Source organism: Mus pahari, chromosome 1 (genome assembly GCF_900095145.1).
Source record: "Mus pahari chromosome 1, PAHARI_EIJ_v1.1, whole genome shotgun sequence".
In the NCBI taxonomy this organism is placed as follows: domain Eukaryota; kingdom Metazoa; phylum Chordata; class Mammalia; order Rodentia; family Muridae; genus Mus; species Mus pahari.
The window spans coordinates 134,384,370-134,402,692 of NC_034590.1; the positions used below are offsets into that span (position 1 = coordinate 134,384,370).

At 41.7% G+C, this 18,323-nt stretch overlaps 1 protein-coding gene and 1 pseudogene across 20 annotated transcripts in view; one reads left to right on the forward strand and one right to left on the reverse strand.

Moving 5' to 3' along the window:
- The window catches only part of Trpm3 (transient receptor potential cation channel subfamily M member 3), a 508,459-nt gene that overhangs the window by 186,720 nt on the left and 303,416 nt on the right, over positions 1-18,323 (forward strand). The gene's annotated exons all lie outside the window — the stretch shown is intronic.
- LOC115062510 overlaps positions 1-18,323 on the reverse strand; it is a 91,619-nt pseudogene that overhangs the window by 43,181 nt on the left and 30,115 nt on the right. Inside the window, exon 2 of the transcript XR_003842464.1 lies at positions 3,956-4,035. The product of XR_003842464.1 is annotated as a protein TCL1B4 pseudogene (transcript). The remainder of the gene's footprint in view (positions 1-3,955; positions 4,036-18,323) is intronic.

The following is an 18,323-nucleotide window of genomic DNA, read 5'->3' on the forward strand; positions in this document are numbered from 1 at the left end:
TCTCGAAGTTCCTCCCCTCACTTCCTCTCCTTTTCTCCTCTGAGAAGGGGGAATCCCCCCTGGGCATCACCTCCCCACATCCACCCCAATTCCCCCCCACACACACACACACATCACTCACTGCAGGTCTAAGTGCATCCTTTTTCACTGAGGCCAGATGAGGTAGTCCAGTAGGGGAACAAGACCAACAGACAGGTAACAGATTCAGGGACAGCCCCTGCTCCAGTTGTTGGGGGACATGCATGAAGACCAAACTGCACATCTGTTACATATGGGCAGGAGGTCTAGATCCGGTCCATGCTCACTCTTTGGTTAGTAGTTCAGTCTCTGGTGGCCCACATGGGCCCAGGTTAGTTGATTCTGGTGGTCTTCCTGCGTAGTCTTTATCCTCCTTAGGTCCCTCAATCTTCCCTCCTTCCCCTCTCCATCCCTGCCCCACTCTGACTCTTCCTCGAGACTCCCCGAGCTCCATCTAATGTTTGACTGTGGGTCTCTTCATCTGTTTCGGTCAGCTGCTGGGTGGTGAACTCTTAGAGGACAGTTATCCTAGGATCCTGCCCGCAGGCATAGCAGTGTCAGGGACTGTGCTTGCCCATGGGATGGGTCTCAAGTTGGGCTGGTTATTGGTTGTCCAATCCATCAGTCTGTGCTCCATCTTTATCCCTGCATTTCTTGTAAACAGGACACTTTAGGTAGAAGTGGTTACTGTTCTTACCTCTCCACTGGGAGTTCTGCCTGGCTACAAGAAGTGGCCCTTTCTGGATCCTTACCCCTCACTGCTAGGAGTTTCAGTTGGAGTCACCCCTATAGCCACCCTGGGGCCTCCCTCCCATCCCAGGTCTCTTTTAACCTATTGAAATTCATGTGTGAGGTGAGAGATCTTAAAACTTGCTCCAATGGAAGGCAGGGCATGAATCTGCTTATCTCCAAAATGGATGGTCATTAAATATAAATATAAATATAAATATAAATATAAATTAGGCTGTGTGTCCCTGGCATGGACCTATATTCCTCCAGGACAAATATCAAGGAGCAAAATTTATAGCATGTATGAAACTAATATTCTTCCTGTTGAAAGTGGTCCTGTGGTCGGCATGCCAGGTGCCACTCAGTATAGACCACATGCATTCAAATTTCGTCTTTATTTTTAATGTTAGGGTTGTTTTGCTTTTTTGTGAAGCATGGTGTTGGAACTTGATAGGGATTGTGTTCAGTCTGTAGGACAGTTTTATACTATAGCCATTTTCATAATATTAATGCTGCCAATCCATGGGCATGAGATAATCTTTCTGTCTTCTAATGTCTTCTTTAACTTCTTTAGCATTCTTTTCTAGGTAGAGCCCTATGCCTTCTTGGTTTGGTTTTGGTTTGGGGGACATTGATTGTTTGTGAAACATATCCCCTGTGGCCTAGCTAGCTGGGAGAGTCCTGAGCCCTGTGATCCTCACCAAAGTCCTAGTACTGGGATAATGGGTTTGTTCCACCAGGTCCAGCCAAACATTCTTAGTGTTTTGAAATTTTGCTTGTAGAGATCTTTGCCTTCCTTAGTTAGGTTTATTCATGAGATTTTTAAAGGAATTTTAAATATGATTGCTTTCCTGGTTTCTCTTTCAGCATGTTTTACAGTTATATGGAAATTTTTCTACATGTTGATTCTCTTTTCTGCCACTTTGCTAAAAGTGTGGATCATGTCTAAGTGTTTTAGGTGGGGTTTTTGGTGACTTTTAAGAATAGGACGAAGTCATCTGTAAATGGAAATAGTTTGACAATTTGACTGCTTTGTTTTGCCTGGATCCCTTTTCTTTTCCTCATTGTCTTCTTGGTCTAACCAAGTCTCCCAGGACTGTACTGAGCGAGCGTGGAGGTCCCTCCTCATTCCTGACTTTCCCCATCTGATGGAATGTTGGTTACTGGCTTATCGTATATGATCCCTCTACGTTGAGATATGCTCCTTACCGCTAGGTTTTTTTTATGTCAACCTACTTCCTGTCGTGTCTGCAGTGACTAAAATGATGCCGTTTTTCAGGCATCACTAAGGGCTGTGTTCTGTCTTAGTATGTCAGGGAACAATATTCAGTGCCTGGACCTTCATCACTCTCTTCTTTCCCCCAGACTTCCCATAATCAGTAGAACTACCAGTGACCCAGCACCATATAGAAGAAATCAAAGACATGTAGCTTGACAGTTTTTAATGTTGTCAAGACTTTGATATATAAATTAATATTTACACCTGAAAAATTTACCAAGTGGTTGCAATGAACTGCTGTGCATAACTCAGAGACATGGCAAATTATATTTTACATTTAAAGAACTCAATTCTCTTATGTTTAGTCCCAGCTTGATATGTTTCTATGCTGGTAGTGCCAGACATTACAAAAAAAAAAAAATCCTTATGACTAGCTAGTCCTTGAAAACGCTAACTAGTCAATCATTTGAATCACAGTTTTCTCACTATTCATGGCTTGCTGCAGAAGTCTTGAGATTTTTAGCAGCAGCTCTTTTCTCTACTGCTTTTGGGCTTGTGAGTTAAAAAGTATATGTGAACCTGTTGACCTTTGTTTTCTGCTCCATGCCCCTCTCTAGAGCACGCTCACTTGCAGTGGTGATATGAAAAGCAGAAAGCCTGAGGCCAATAACCTTGCTCAGTGGAGTGTGACGAGGTCATTCGGCTTTGTACTGCAGCCAGGGGTTTTATCCGCAGTGGCTGTAAGAATATAATAGCAATTTATTTCTGGGCAAATCAAATAAAACTATTGGCCTCTCTGTGTTCACAGGTGGGATTCGGAGTCCATGCCTCTGAATGATGCTAGAGGAATGGCATCCTGGAAACAAAATCAGATAGTATGAAATTCGGCTTAATTAAATTTGCAAATAATAAAGGAAACCACTTTCTGTCATTTGAGGTAGAATTGGATTTAACAGTGCTACTGTAAGAAGAGTGGACATGGAAGCCATGCTCTGCATTTATAAGTCTCGGAATTTGATAGTGTTTTAGAGAGATTCAATAGGTCGGGTACCTAGATGTGCCTGTAGTTGGTGTAGAAAGTGGGGATTGCAGATGAGGATGCTTGGTGGTGATAGGAAAGTACATACATGTGTAGAGATGGTTTGGGGGATTTCGTATGTTCAGCCTCATCCTGATCATTCACAGATCAGATGTCACCTGAGCCTTACTAACACTGTCAAAGCTGAGGGACAGCAGGAGGGTGGCAGGGAGCAGAGTGTAAACCACAAGGCCTGTGGTAGAGTTGACGACCAGTGTATCTTTAGCTCTTTTGTCCTTCCTGTCATTTCTTGCCTTTGCAGCTTCCTCCCTAGATCTGTCCTCGCAGCCTCTTTCAGGAGCAGTGTACACCTTGCTTTGTCACCCCACAGGCTGTTCCCTTTACTGGGCAGTGTTTTGCAAACACCGATATAGAGTTTAAGATTAACTACCCAAGTAATGTTTTCATGTGCACCCCTGTACAGCACCCTAGCCTCGTTTATTTTGTCTCCTTACTCTCCCAGATGGGCAGAAGCCAGACTAAGAGGGTCTACCCTGCTTTATGTGGCCAGTGATCTCTCGCCCATTCCAGCCCTCAGGTCCTCAGAATATCTTAGGAAAGCTGTTGGCTTTTACATCAAGTGGCAAAATGATTTTCCCCAGCCTAATATGTGGCTCATGAAAATGTTATTTTATTTTATAGTTTGAACACTTAAGAAAGAATTTAACTTATAGCTGACATCCTTATTTCATGCCTTTAGATAAAATATTGCTGAGAATTATAGACTGCCTGGAGAAAAAAAAATTCCTATGAAGATTCTCAGAGAAGACAATACTAATCCTTTTAAATATTTAAGCATCCCCTTTGAGTCTTCCTCCCAGATCTGCTTTTGTTCTCCTCTTCCTCTCTCTTACTGATCTGGCTACACCTATCTTTCACCATCAGCACCAATTGAGACAATCTGAACATACTTTGTCTATGATGGGCTTCTTAATGTGGGTGATGTGGTAGCACTGCTGAGAAAGGCGAAGGGACCACTGAAGCAGGTGATCTAACAATGAGGACAAAGGGTAAACAGGTGCAGGGCATCACAACAAACACGACTCCCAAGAACTAGGTGGCCTTCAGAAGGAGGGTGGGAATGGAGAATGGATGTCCATTTCTCGGGTGGAATCTAATGAGCTGGTGAGAGCAATGGCCACTAACAGACGAAAGAGAGGCAGGCTCTGATAGTCTCATTAATTCGCCTAGCTACTTCAAATTAAAGGTGCATTGGTGGTTCCAGTTGGAAGCAGCTGACAGATGTTTGTATGTTTGGAAACAAAATAGAGAAAGGTTCACATTAGTGTCATCAAAGTTCCAGAGGTGCTTTTGACATCTGAACATGACACAGTCACCTACAAATGTGTTCAGTGTCGTGCACAGCTATCTCAGGACATATGTAGACCATGGACCACTGTTGTGATTGCTTTGTTAAATTAATACATGACTTCATGTGCTTTTAGTCAGGAAAAGAAACCGTAAGATAAAGAAATGTCCATCCAAATGAAGCCTCAGGGGAAATGCTAGTAGTTTCAAAATGGTCCGAAAGCAGGACCTTGCTAAAGAGAACCAGAACAAACATGAAGGGAAGGGGGTGGGGGAAACCACATACTATAGTGAAGCCACATGGCACCTGTTAGCTCTCCCTGCTGCTGAAAAGTGCCACCTGTGTCATGTACCAATTGTGGGTTTGATCCTTGTTTCTGTATTCCATTGCTTCTGTCTGTGTGCTATTATTACGTAGACTGTATTCCTGGACTCACAGCTTTCCATGTGTGCCCTGGTCCAGTGTAAACACTTCCTTTGCTAGCCTTCAAGCTTCCAAGCTTCAGCTCTTTGCATCCCAGATACTTTCAGTGGGCCCAGTTGGGGAAATGAAATTGTCACAGGATTTGGTCTTCCATCCACGCGTCTAGTTCAAGCTTCCTTAGGTTTGGTTCTCTCAACATCACTTTGCAAGCTCAATGGCTTTCTCTTCTGTGCTATTTTAGACCCACTGGTTCATGCTGATTTTACAGCCCAACATCATCAAACATTTACATACAATTTTCTAGTTCTTGGTGCCAGATCGGTCTGAAACCAACTACCCTACACCCCTGCGTAGTGAGGCATCCTCTGCTCTATTCATATTCTATAGTCTAATGCATAATTGGGCCCGCGTAAGTCTCTGCCAGCCACCTTTCACAACTGTGTGCCACACACACAGCTGATGTACTGCACTGAGCCACAGCCATGCCTCTTTAAGGAGATCTTGCTTTTATATATTGGCTCATTTGCTCTCTCCGTTTTGGAGGGACTTTAAGACAGGATCTCACCAATTCATCTTTAAGGGCCTCCAGTACATGATTTTTCTCAGCAGCCTTTTGGGTACCAGGATTGCAGGTGTGCCCCACCATGCCTGGCAAAGACGCTTTACTTAATACATATCACTGGGCCATTAACACAGCACTCAGGGCTGGTTACATAGAATTGGTGCCTAAACTAAGCTTATCTAAAATGTTCTTCCTTCCTAATGCATGGCACAGAATTCTTGCACTGAGGGGAGACTGTGTAACACTTCAAGTTGTCAATGAAAAGTCCTTATTTCATTTTGCTCTCGTGTCACCCATACTCACTGTTGACTTGAGACCATAGACGTCAAGATTGTGAAATGAGAGAGGACTTCCCCATTGGAATCCAGATCCTACAGGAAAGCATGGTTCAGACTTCACTTTCATCCCCTTAGAGGTGGGTCTCCATTAGATGAGAAAAGTTCATTTGTTACATTCGTGCTTTCCAGGTATTTGAAGGTTCTGTTGCTTCTGTATATGGCTAGAAAACCTGTCTCTCCCATGCTGCTGCTCTTCAGAGAATTCTCTTAGTAGATGCTATTGAGAGACAGTAGAATAAAGTACCAGGTAAAGGATGCTATCTCCTCCGTTTATGGTGCTTTGTGAAACTTCTACGATAGGTACTTCAGTGTCTTCCGGGAGATAGTTCCGGTTATTTCCGGTTTCCAAATGAAGAATTAAGGAACTTTTAATTAAGTAGATTGAGGAGGAGTACTGGCATAAACAAATCAAAAGGGTTTTCTCTAGTGCCATGACCATGATGTTCAATATGGCGATGCCCCTTGGTATCTGTAGAAAGCAGCAGTCAGTAAATTGTTTAATTCTGCAACCCTTGGAAGTACTACCTTGCAGAAACACTGCACTGGAAGATGTAGGTTCAGGCTAGAACATGCTCCACTTGTGAGTGTAGAGATTCAAGTGATAAAATAAGTAATCATTGACTGATGGGACCTATATCTAATTGTCAAATTGCTACTGATGGTCTGGAAGTGGTAATTCAGGGTAAAACAGGCATCTTGCCAGGTACCTTGAAACCTGCCAAAACAGTTGAAGTGTTGCTCATCTACTTATTTAAACCATACCACAAGTGAGGTGGGTGTGACAGAGATGGAGATCACTGTGAGAGCCTTCCCAGCCTAGGACCACTTTGCAATCTGGAATATAAACAGGATAGTAGAAAGGCATCTCAGCAGTCAGGAGCATTTGCTGTTCTTGAAGAGGACCCAGGTTCAGCTCCCAGCACCCACATCATAGCTCATAACCATCTATAATCCCAGGGCCAGAGGATCCAGTGCCCACTTCTGACCTCTGTGGAACTGCACTGACATGGTGCACAGACATACTGGTAGACAAGTAGTCATAATATAACGTAACGTAAATAAATCTGAAAAAAAAATGTAAAAACTCTTCAGTGAAAAGACAGGCCATTAATGACACTCAAAACAATGTTTTTAAGTTACTAAACATTTATGTTTACTCATTTTGAAAAGAGAGTGTTCTGCATGACCACCTGGCCGTCTCAGAACCCAGTTTAGCCCCTCCTTGGCGCCCCTTATCTTGGAACCATTGAGAACTGTGGGGAATCACAGCCAGACTGCTCCAGGCCCATCAATGAAAGACTCAGAGGGCTCCAGCAAGCTCTGCTTTCTGAAGGAAAGCCTGCTTCCGGCCTTCTTCTAAGATCCCCCCCCCCTTTTTTTAATCTCTCCTCTTCCTCAGACCCTTTCTGGAGCAGGCCTTCCTATGTTCAAATCACAGGAATGGCCTAGAATGAGCATCTGGCTGACGGAGCTGTGATTAGAAATTAGTTAACCTCTCAGGATTCTGTTTCTCCTTTCATGGCAAGTGTTCAGTCAGTAAATATGATTTTTGAAGCTGTTTTATGAGTGTTGAATATCCAAGATTAAAGGGGGGTATCCTTTATATTTTTACTAAGTTAATAACTAATAATCTAATGAAATATAAACCAAACCTCTGACAATTTAAATCTTTACCCAGTCCTACACTTCAGGAGAAACAGCGCCTCATACTTTGTCTCCTTGATTGTGTGCAATGTGTGCTCATCTGTCATGACTGCTTACATCGGCTCAGTGTGGACTTACATAGGAGAGACCTGTTAGGTGCCAGTAATAAGCCCTGAAGTTTGACAATCACAAGCCCAGCACTCGATGCTTAGACTATGGTTTTCTGTGATCAGTTTCAGTACTTCCTCTTCAGAATTTCACTCTTACACTGTCTCTGGGGTAACTAACCTCAGGAAAAAGGCAAGCTGCTTCCGTTTCAGTTCCTTGTCAAGAAATGCGCTGAGTCCTTCCGTCTGACTGCAACTTCTCTTATTTTGATAAGCACCCCCAAAGCATTTTTAACAGCAAGGGGGACATTCCTTTTAAGGCAGTGGCATGAAGGGGTGTAGAATGCAAGCTCGGGATGCCAGCGTGGCATTCCACAGAACCAGGCTAATCCTCACAACCAAACATGCCAGTCATCTGTGTCTTCATGTCCCCGTTCTCTCTGAACAGGCAGAAAAATCCCGATCTTTGTTTCAAGTGCAAAGCCCTGCTGCTGGGCCAGCTTTGTGTAATTCCTGGGCACATTGTCTGTGCCTAGTGGCCTGGAAAAAAAAAAAAAGAGGCCCATTATATCTGAAAATGTTAATGTTTCAACACAGGAAATGATGGTGAGCCACCGACCAACGGGGCTCATCTTTCCTTTGTGCTGGATCTGGTTTCTGAATTCCTTCCTGGGAAAGAGTTCCGCTGTGATTTTTCTCTTGCCAGCTAAATAGATAACATCTTTACATCCCCTGTCCACTGTGCCTTCTCATCTACATTTCCAGAAAAACACACAGTGCCTTGTATTGGTATTCTGAATACTAGCGACAGGCACTTCACCAGGCTGGAAGCTGGAGACATGGGATAGGAGGGGGCATGAATGATCTGTCGTGGGCTTTGGTCCTGGGAGTTTCTGCAGCATCTAAGGTTTATAGAAATGCCAGCTAACAGCCTTCCCCCACCAACCCCAACATTGTTAAGATCAAGTTGAAGGTCATCCCCCTCCCATAACCACACAGGATGAACTAGATGCCAGGAGCTTTGACTTTGAATGAAGGATCTCAGGCTTCTGTTGCTATGCTCAGAGCAAAATAGACCCTCGAAACAAAAATCTTATATTTTGCTCATTATAGTATTTCAAGAACAAAAACTAAGAAGCCGTTGACATGATGACTACTCAAAGGGACAGATGATAACAAAAACCAAATGACTGACTTGACTCTTACAACTACAATGGGTTTCTTTCCTGTTCAAAATCCAACCCCTCATTCAGCCTAAGATGAAGATGTGTTCTTTCAGAGTGACAAGTCACAAGCAGCTCCTGCTCAGTGGCAGCGTTTGCTGAACTGGCTTCCCAGAATGTGAATACAGTGATGGTGACCATAACCCTGTGACCACGGTTCTGCAGAGGGTGGAGGGTGGCTAGGTGAACGTCCAACCCCAGCCATGCTGGATCAGCATTGGAACCTGCCAGTTTCTCCTCATCGGTACCTTAGACACCTCAGATCTTGTCCAGCCTCACCAGTCTTTGGTTTCTGTGCGACGAGTTTGCCTCTTGATCAGCTAGACAGGTTGGAAACAGCAGCCTTAGTGAGAGAAAATGCCGTGCGTATGGCTGTGTGCTGTGGGTTACTGGGGAGCTATTCGATGTTGAGCTTCTCAATCTGTGTGGCCCCTGCCCTCAGCCACCAAAGAAAAAGAATGTCTGTGCAGAGAGCTTGTTCTAGGGGACTAGGGGGAGCAGCAAACTTAGATGTGTCATTTCCTAGTGGTGGGACAGTGACGAACACCAGCTGTGTCCTCACTACAAAGCACATCCACGCATGTATATAGGTTCTTTCAAGCTGCATACATCATCTGGGGACTTAACCAGTTATTAAAACCTGAAAATTGCCTAGAAGCAAGGAGCTCCTCCCCTCTCTGTTTGCATCGTCAGGTGTCTTCCAAAAATTACTGCTCCAATTTTTTAACTTTTGTCATTTAATAATTGTTAACAACTTCCTTGATGGCTGTTCATCTCCCTTTATAAACTTGTCTCCTCCTCTTCCTCTTCCTCTTCCTCCTTCTCCTCCTCCTCTTCTTTCTTCCTCCTCCTTCATTATTTTAGAATGCTTATCTTATATCTGATAATTACCATTGAATTTATTCTAGATATAAAATAAAATCCCCTATGTGTAATCCCTTCACACTGTACTCCAAATTCTATATGTTTTCTCTTTTTAAAAAAATACAGTATTTTTATATTCTTTGAGAATTTTATACATTTACACAATATATTTTTATCATGATCACGCCCTACTCTCACCTCTAACTTCTCCCAGATCCCAACTCCACCCAGCTTTACCAGGTCCACTTTTTGCTGTCTATATACTAGTGAATGTAGAGCCCTCTACTGTAGCTTAATCACTCCACTATGGACCACACGCTTAAGAACCCAGCTCACCCTTTGGGAGCCAACAACTGTCAACGGCTTCTCAGGTGGGGTTATTGAGCTTAGGTACTGGCCTCCCTATTCAGGCTGGATTGCTTTCTGCTTTAACATTGTGCAGTCAGCCACTGCTGCTGTAAGTTCAGTCATGTCCTGAAGACCCTAGTTCTCTCTGACATTCCAGCTCTCACCATATTTTAGTCTTATCTTCTGCAATGGTTCCTCAACCTTTCAGGGGGTGATATGGTATAGATGTCTCATTTGTGACCCGTGCACTGCCCAAAGAAACTTCTCCAATGAGGTCAGAGAGATGTGCTAATCTATGGGTTTAGAGATACAAATTTAAATGGCACTTTGATATTATGCTCATTTAATAAAATAATAGTGGGAGGTTTCGCTCTTAGGTGCTGTGAGCTTCCCAGACATGGGTTCTTAACCATATTTATTTTTCCTGTGGAGTGGGTCTTAAATCCCATCACAAAGCTGTCGGTTACCCCATAGTATTGGTACCGCTACGGTAGCTAGGGCAACACCATCATTGCTGTAACTCACACGTTCACAGCTCTTGATGACTTTCCTCTCCAGCACTGAACATAGCACCTTCTAGTGCTACAGAAGCTGGTGAGCAGGGAGGATGCTTCCAGGCCAATACCAAGTTGATTTTTCCATGTTCTATGACCAAAGCATCTTGTTCCTTTAGTAATAAAGCAGTAAGTTCTAATGGACAGTCAAGAGTAATAGCAATAGCCTGTATTTGTGTGTGTGTGGGGGGGTGGCTTTGGCTTGACTTCCGAGATAAGCATAGTCACACATGTATATGCAGCTTATAAAACAGGAGTTTTCCAAATGGCCTTTTCACACATCCTTGGTGTTAGTAATCCTTTCCTCAGTCTCTTCTTTACCCCTCCTTTGAAGTCTCTTCACTTCTCTCCCCACTTATGAACACCAAGTTCCTAATGAAAATCAAATTTAAATTACCTCACTTAAATACAAAGCTAATGACTGGGCTTGGTGGCACACACCTTTAATCCAAGCACTTAGGAGAAAAAGGTGACTGTGAATTTGAGGCCACTCTGCTCTACACAATGAGTTCCAGACTAGCCAGGCTACATAGTGAGACCCCTGTCTCAAAAGAAAAAAAACAGAGGAACAAACAAACTAAAGTTGAATGAATGTTACATCTTAACACGTTTACTCACTAAAGGAGACCCTTTGGTCTAGTTATGAAAGTCCAGAGCTTACTATTTCATATTAATACCTATCTCTCCATCTTAATCGGGTTCTTTCCAGGGAGTGACCTGGGTACTATGTTCCCTGTATTAATTAAATGGTGTAGCAATTACCTGTATAGGTAGCATATCTTCATGTACTGTAAGTTGTCTCTAGATCCCCATAGTATCAAATGTAACATAAAGTCAGTAGATGCTATTAGCATGAACTATATTTCCTGAAAATGCTTTTAAAAAGCCATTAATCTACAGAGAGCTATAGGGAGCTAAATGATCAACACGGTATTGGGCTCTGATTTGTGTTACCACAGACACACCCACTAGGCCAGTCAAATGAGTAATTTTCCCCAATTCCTGGTGATAGGTGAGACCTCCACCCCAATTCTTCTTTCCTTTTATGTTGCTTTAATTTGGGGTTATGTGGTTCCTCCTAGAACATGATAGTATATAGATAGCATGCAATGATATTAAATGATATTAAAGCAAACCAATTGATGATTTATGTTGAAGACAAATGTGAAAAGTCACCCTCTGTATCCTACTGGGCGAACCTCAAAGGCATGTGCTTTACAGTGTCTCAACCCAGCAGGAAAACACTGCTTTTTCAAAAGTATTGTGAGGGCCTGCCCAGGTGAAGCCAAGCTCACCCCCATGTGCACTGGCCTTTCTGGCCCTCTGTCAGTCCCATGAACCAGAAACCAAGGTAGGTCAGACCATCACGATGATTTAAGGTGAGATCAGAAGTCCTGCCCTCCAGTCAGGATGTGAAGTGTCCACAGGAGAAAAGCAGGAAGGACAATAAAGGTTAACCCCAGTGAATAGACTGCCCCTACTACAGGTAATGCAATTTGCTCTACAGGATGCACTGGTACTCCTGGTTCGATGCTATAGGTTACAGTGCGTGCTTCCCGGAGTGAGATTTGGTCATCAATGCTCCAGTCCATTTCAGCTCTTATTCCTAGCTGTGCACTGAATTCCCAATGATTATTTGTTCTTTTTCTTTAAATGCTTAATTTCTTTAAAAAAAAAAAAAAGAAAAGAAAGTCTTTAAAAGCAGGGGCCCCTGGTTGTGCCTCTTTCACTTGGTTTTCTAGAGATCTATTTCTTGACTTTTAATAAGTTTGACCACATCTCCTTGATCAAAGCTATGATCCCTAAACTTGGAACTTAATTTCTTTTTCTATAAACTTACTTTAAGTGTCCTTCCAAACCTGAGGTTATCTTAAGTATTTCTGCCCAAGCAAGCAAGCAAACTATATGCATGAGTTATTCTTAGACTTGTTGAGGAACTTCAGGGTATAATAATGCAGCAATATAACCAAATCCCATGTCATCGAGTATGTTTGTCTCACCATTGGCTGACTGATTAATTTACTCATTCACTCATTCATCAAACCTTAGGATATTACTTTTACAAACATGATGCTATATGTACTATGTGTACATTGACATAAATATCAGTGAGTGTTCCTAATCCAAATGAGTTCATAGTGCAGAAGACAGGATGCAAATAAAGAGGTGCATAAGGTGAACTCATCCCTGTGGTCTAAGCAGTGGGCAGAGATCCTAAGGAGCAAGGTGGAGAAAGTTTTATAGATGGCGCCATGATTTAGTTGAGTCTTACAAGACAGCAGATCATAAGAAGCTAAAAAGGACCAAGCGAGCAGCTGAGGCCCCAGACAGAGAAGAGCCGATATGGGCAGCTTTAGGGGTGACCAGTTCTGCACTCATGAGAATGGGGAAGAGACAGTGGGACGGAAAAGAGTAAGACTATAATTTTAAAAGATGGTCTGGACGCCATAGGACCAAAACTCTTAGGGAACAGGGGATAGCTAGAGGATATGATCAGTTTTACTCAACAATAAAACAAACAGATATAAGACTATCTTAATAAAATAAACAATAGGGAATGGCCAGGAATGGCAAGTCATCTTTAAGGCCATAGTCAGTGTGGTGCTGGACTTGTCCCTCTGCCAAAAGAAGTATCCCTTTTCCTCTGTGAATTTTTGGTTTGCCCTGTTGTTTTAGGTTCTGGCTCCAGCAGCCCTGCTGTCCTGCTCCTCCCCCCACCCCTGTAAGTCTCTGGTTCTCTGAATGTATAAACTCTGATCCTGGCCTCCATTCCTCCTACTGTGGCATAAAATATACAATCTGCTTGCCAGCTAGGGAAAAGTTTTCTTCCCATAGCTTGCCATTTGTACCCTCTCCATTCCAAAGAGGTTCAAAGTAGAGAGGCTGGCTCCGTTCCTGTTTTATCGGAGTCACCGGTGTCTTGAGATGTCTTTCAAACTAAAAGTAGCAGAAAGTCAGGGTCTTTTTTTAAACACCTGTAATTTTAGATTTGTAGGCTACTGACTGATAACTTGGGTATATAAATACTCAAAAACTGATTCCAGAGTTAGTGAATAGCACTTGTTGGGGATCTTATTCAATCAGGGAATCCTCAGAACAAAGAAAAATCCGGGAAAGGAAGTAAAGATGCTTTGTTTTGCCATAATCTGTTGGTTATCTGTGATCTCATAGACAACTTTAGCCCTGATGTAATTTGCCCATCTGGCCCTCTTTGAACTTCAACTACAAATGTTCTTAATGACCAGTGAATTGATTCACAGCAGTAAAGAGAATTTTCTCTTATATTAACTGGCATAATTTAGAAACTATTGTTTCTTTTATCTTTCAAGCCATTAACATACTGTGTTTCTGTTCTCTATTAAATGAAATAATTTTCCTTTCCCAGTTGGGGACATTTAACTACAGACTTCTTATCATTTTTATAAGAACTGTCCTATGGGGAAACAGCCTAGATTTTGTGAAGATTTTAACACTGTCCAATCCAATAAAAAATTTTTTTTTCACTGTGATTGCTAGGAAATCAGGGTTCAGCTCCAACCCCATATACACTATCTTTCATGATCTTCAGTTTTTACACCTATCAAAAGGATTTCTTGGTGTTCAGCTGTTCTGATAGTAGGCAGCACTTTATGCCATAATGACAAATAGAAAACTTATAAACTACAGAAATTCCTTCTCATACTGTATACATCTCTTGGTTTTGGTATTACTTCATAACAAACTCACTATTGTTATTTGTTATTAGTAATCCTACCCAGCTATGAATGTTATGAGCTATAATAATGGCTGGCTTGGCAAAGTATGTTCATGTAGTAGTGGTGCAAAAGTTATGGGTGTAACCAAACACTTTCAATCTTGATGTAAAGATTGTTCCGCAAGGCAGAATTATGCATGGTACCATTAACTGGGCCAAAAGCCCATGACTGGCTACATAACCTTTCCAGAATCTCCCCAAATAGCATCATCATCTGGTAAGAAAAACTCTTGAGCCATACCGTGTGCCTCTATACTCAGTACACAGTGCAGTATAAGCTGTTTCACATGGAGTTGTACTTATTAGGATTGATCTAGCTAGTCCTCTCCAACTATAGAAAATTTTAGGCATTTTAAATGCTCTGTTAAACTGAGATATAAAACACAAGTCTCTATGTACCTAAGAATGCTAACGAATTCAGAATGCAATTTTGAGCATCTTCGAAGATCTGCTCTGCATGCTCTGGCACACAGAATTGTCACACTTGAGTTTGGACTTGATACCAGGAAGAACACTGTCTTGTATGCACTCATTTGATGCACACTGCAGCTAGAAAGGGAACTAATGTCATTCTTTGGAGTACCCAGTATAGTCACCACACTAATGAATGTTGTATGGCTGTTAAAAATGTTCTCTCTTCTTCCATTCGTTTTTTAGGAAATAATCTCAGGGTCCCAGCACACATTAGATCCAGCTGTTATCAGAATGATAGCACTGAATGAAAGCGTCTTGAAGACAGCTCTCTCGTAGCCTGTTAGAAGAAGTAGGATTGCCAGAATACTACTGAGTTATGTAGCAAATGCCCAAGTGCTATATCAGTGCTGGTAATATTATAATGATTTTATATGACAGCCAGACACAGATCTGAACCCTGGAAAAGATGGATTTTGTGCACTATGTTAGCATGTATTCTGAAGTATATATACCCTTGTACTCCATACATTTGTATAATACGTTATTAGTACTGAACAAACAAGTACTAAAATGAGGCTAGTACTTGGTTGACACTGTTGGCATTCAAGAGCCATATACTGAGTAAATGAATAGAAAAAAATAATAGTAGCATTCTTGGCCTTTGTACTTAAGGCATGAATCTTCATTTATAAAAAGCTGTTTTACGGATATCAGTGCTAAATGCAGCAAAAGAGAACAGCCCATATGATGTTCCCTAATCTCCCAAATCCAGGAATCCATTCACCCTGTCCCCAGAACCAACCTCTGTGGAATTCTCACTTTCATTCTGCTTCTAGCTTGCAGTCCAACAACCACACTGAAAATACTCATTTTTGTTGGCTTATGAAACAGTCTACAGTTTCATTTTGTAGACATACGCATACTGCATTTGGTCACATGAGAAAACCTTTGCTTAGTTAGGTAGCTCCCTGACCGGCTCTTATCGATGTGATGAGATGGGTTATGGCCCCTTCACATCCTGTCTCTGCTATCTACTCTCAATTAAAAATATCCCAAATAATATCCTCAGCTTCCAAACGGAATTCCCAAATTCCTGGATATCGCTAACCCAATTCGCCCTCCAGTACAGGATTGATTCCTTTCTGTGGGTAAAGCCTTAAGCATATTATAAGTCCTGACATTTTCCAGTGGAGTCCATCTGTGCTTTCCTCTTCATAGTTTTCAGCTTCTCTGAAAGCACTGAGAGGCTTAGGGTGTTTTGCAAAGGACCCCTTTCAGTGTGCTGGGCTTTCTACAGGAGCAAAGAGAAAGGACCCTTTGATGTCAATCTTTTTTTGATGTAATCCTTCTCTAGTATTAATCTTATTCACTCAGTGTCAATCTTTAATTACTATTAGTCCTTTAATCTGCCCACGTGTGGGATTTGGGAGAAGGTATTTTTCCTCCAAAGAAATGTGATTTTCCAGGAGTTACTGTTTTCTGCTTCTAGTAAGACAGGGCATGACCTTTCCTAGTCTGCAAGGTGTGCGTTCAACCACAAAATAATTAAGATGCTACTAAAAATATATGTGATATATCATACATTTGTGGGTTACCACTGGAACCTTTTCACATTCAGATTTTACTGTTTTTTATCTCAATTGCAATAGCATCATGAGTTATATTTCTATGGTATTTCTCATTAATAAAAATATTTACTCTATCCTCATTAATAGTCTTCATTTGCTTAAAACTAACAAAAGTCCTTTGAAGCAGAGAGGACTGTATTTCTATGGTTGAGAAAATTTTGGCTAATAGTATTTGAATCAATTGACAAGATTCCTTGTGACAGTGCTGTTTCTCTAACCAAAGGTTCTGTCAGTGTCCACAGTTCACCAAGATAACTCCCCAACATGATTATGTTGTCCTTTGAACTAGGGAACCTATAGGAATAACTTTGTGAGCAAATGCATTATTAACTAACTTAAGCATTGCTTACCCCCAGTTATGGTAGTTCACTTCAAGAGACTCCCCATTGAGAAAATAGATCACTATCAGCTTTGTTCAGACCATGTTGTAGATCATAGTATTTTGTGCCTATTTAAGCACCATCTTGGGCTGGGCATGTGTATCTAAGAAGTTGAGTACTTGCCTGCCAGGTATAAAGCCCTTGTCTCGTTCACTAGCACTAGTAAAAGAAGGAAAGTAGAAAGGAAGGAAGGAGGGAGGGAGGGAGGGAGGGAGGGAGGGAAGAAAAGAGGAAGGCAGGCAGGCAGACCTTTCAAGATACATTCTCAAGTTGTAGTGTATTAACAACTTTACAAAAACAATAAGAGTTTTCTCAGTTTTACTCCTGTGTTTGGTCATATAGAAATTGTGCACCCTTCCTAGACACCTTATATGAAGATAAGTGCCTACCAGAACATGAAACCTATATTATTCATTTTTCTTCAAGTGATTTCTATTCAACTATGAACTCTGAGCAGCGTCACAATCACCACTTTTACCTCTTGGACCCAGTGTTCATTGAGAATTAGAATAGCTACCTCAATTAGAAACTTTTAGTCATATGCAGAAATGGCTTTTTAAAGTGGTCTCAACTTCCAAAACATGAGAGATTCTTACAAATGCCTGCAGGCTGTATTCATTTAGCTCCTCCTCCTCCTCCTCCTCCTCCTCCTTCTAGTCCTCCTCCATCTCCTTCTATTCCTCTTCTTTCTCCTCTTCCTCCTCCTCCTCTTCCTCCTCTACCCCCTCCTCCTCTCTCTCCTCCTTCTTCTTTAATGGGTTAGAGGTCAGTAAGTAAACACATATCTGCAAGCTGACGAAGCAACAGTATTGAGGATTTTTGTTTTAATCTCCAAAACCTAAAAGAGTTAAAAACCCAAAACCAATTGAGTTGAACTATGGTCATTTGTAAAAGATTTTGTGAAAGAATATAAAGTTCTTCTGCTCACCTTCTCTCCCATAGCCAGTTTAAACTGTTCCCTAAAAAATATTCCTATATGACCTCAAAACTCAGAATCTGACCTCCTTAATATAAAGGAACAAGAAGTATCGATCTAGGGGAATTACCTTATTTCTGTATATTTTTACCTACTTAGAGGTATGCTCTGGTATTCGGACCATAACAGAGGTTTCCTTCACTGGGGGTTGTTAGATATTGTTAATTCATCCCATTTTGATAGAGTAAGTATCCTTGTGGCCATAAAACTACATTTTATAACCCATGAATAATTAATTTCTACATGGAGCCTTTCAGAGTTTCAAGACAGAGATATAGAAAGAGGGTGGGAAGTTCCTTCTGAGCATGGAAGTCTTGGATCTTGCTTCTCATTTGGCTTTCTTTCTTTCTGGTCTTGGGAAACCTTAGCACTCTGAATCCGAGTTCTCTGTCTAGGAAGTGAAGGCAGAATTGCTTTGCCTCCTACGGTTCTCATTAAGACTGAGAAGATACCTAACCCGTGGCTCACAGTAAATGATACGTGTTCATCTTACATAGGCACTCAGAAGGAGATGGGAAGATGCCTAATGGTCTACGGTTATGCTGAGTAGTTTTATTATAGAGCACTGAAAGCCAACTAGAACACAAAGGCCTTAGACACAAAAGCCGTCTCTGCTCTACCCCCCATCCCCCCACCCTCCCACCCCATATTTCTGTTTGTCATTTTGACTCTTTTGCCACATTTTTATAGTGTTTAATTCTGTTTCTAAATAGCAGCTTGGGAATCTGACTTCTTTTTTTTTTTTTTTTTTTTTT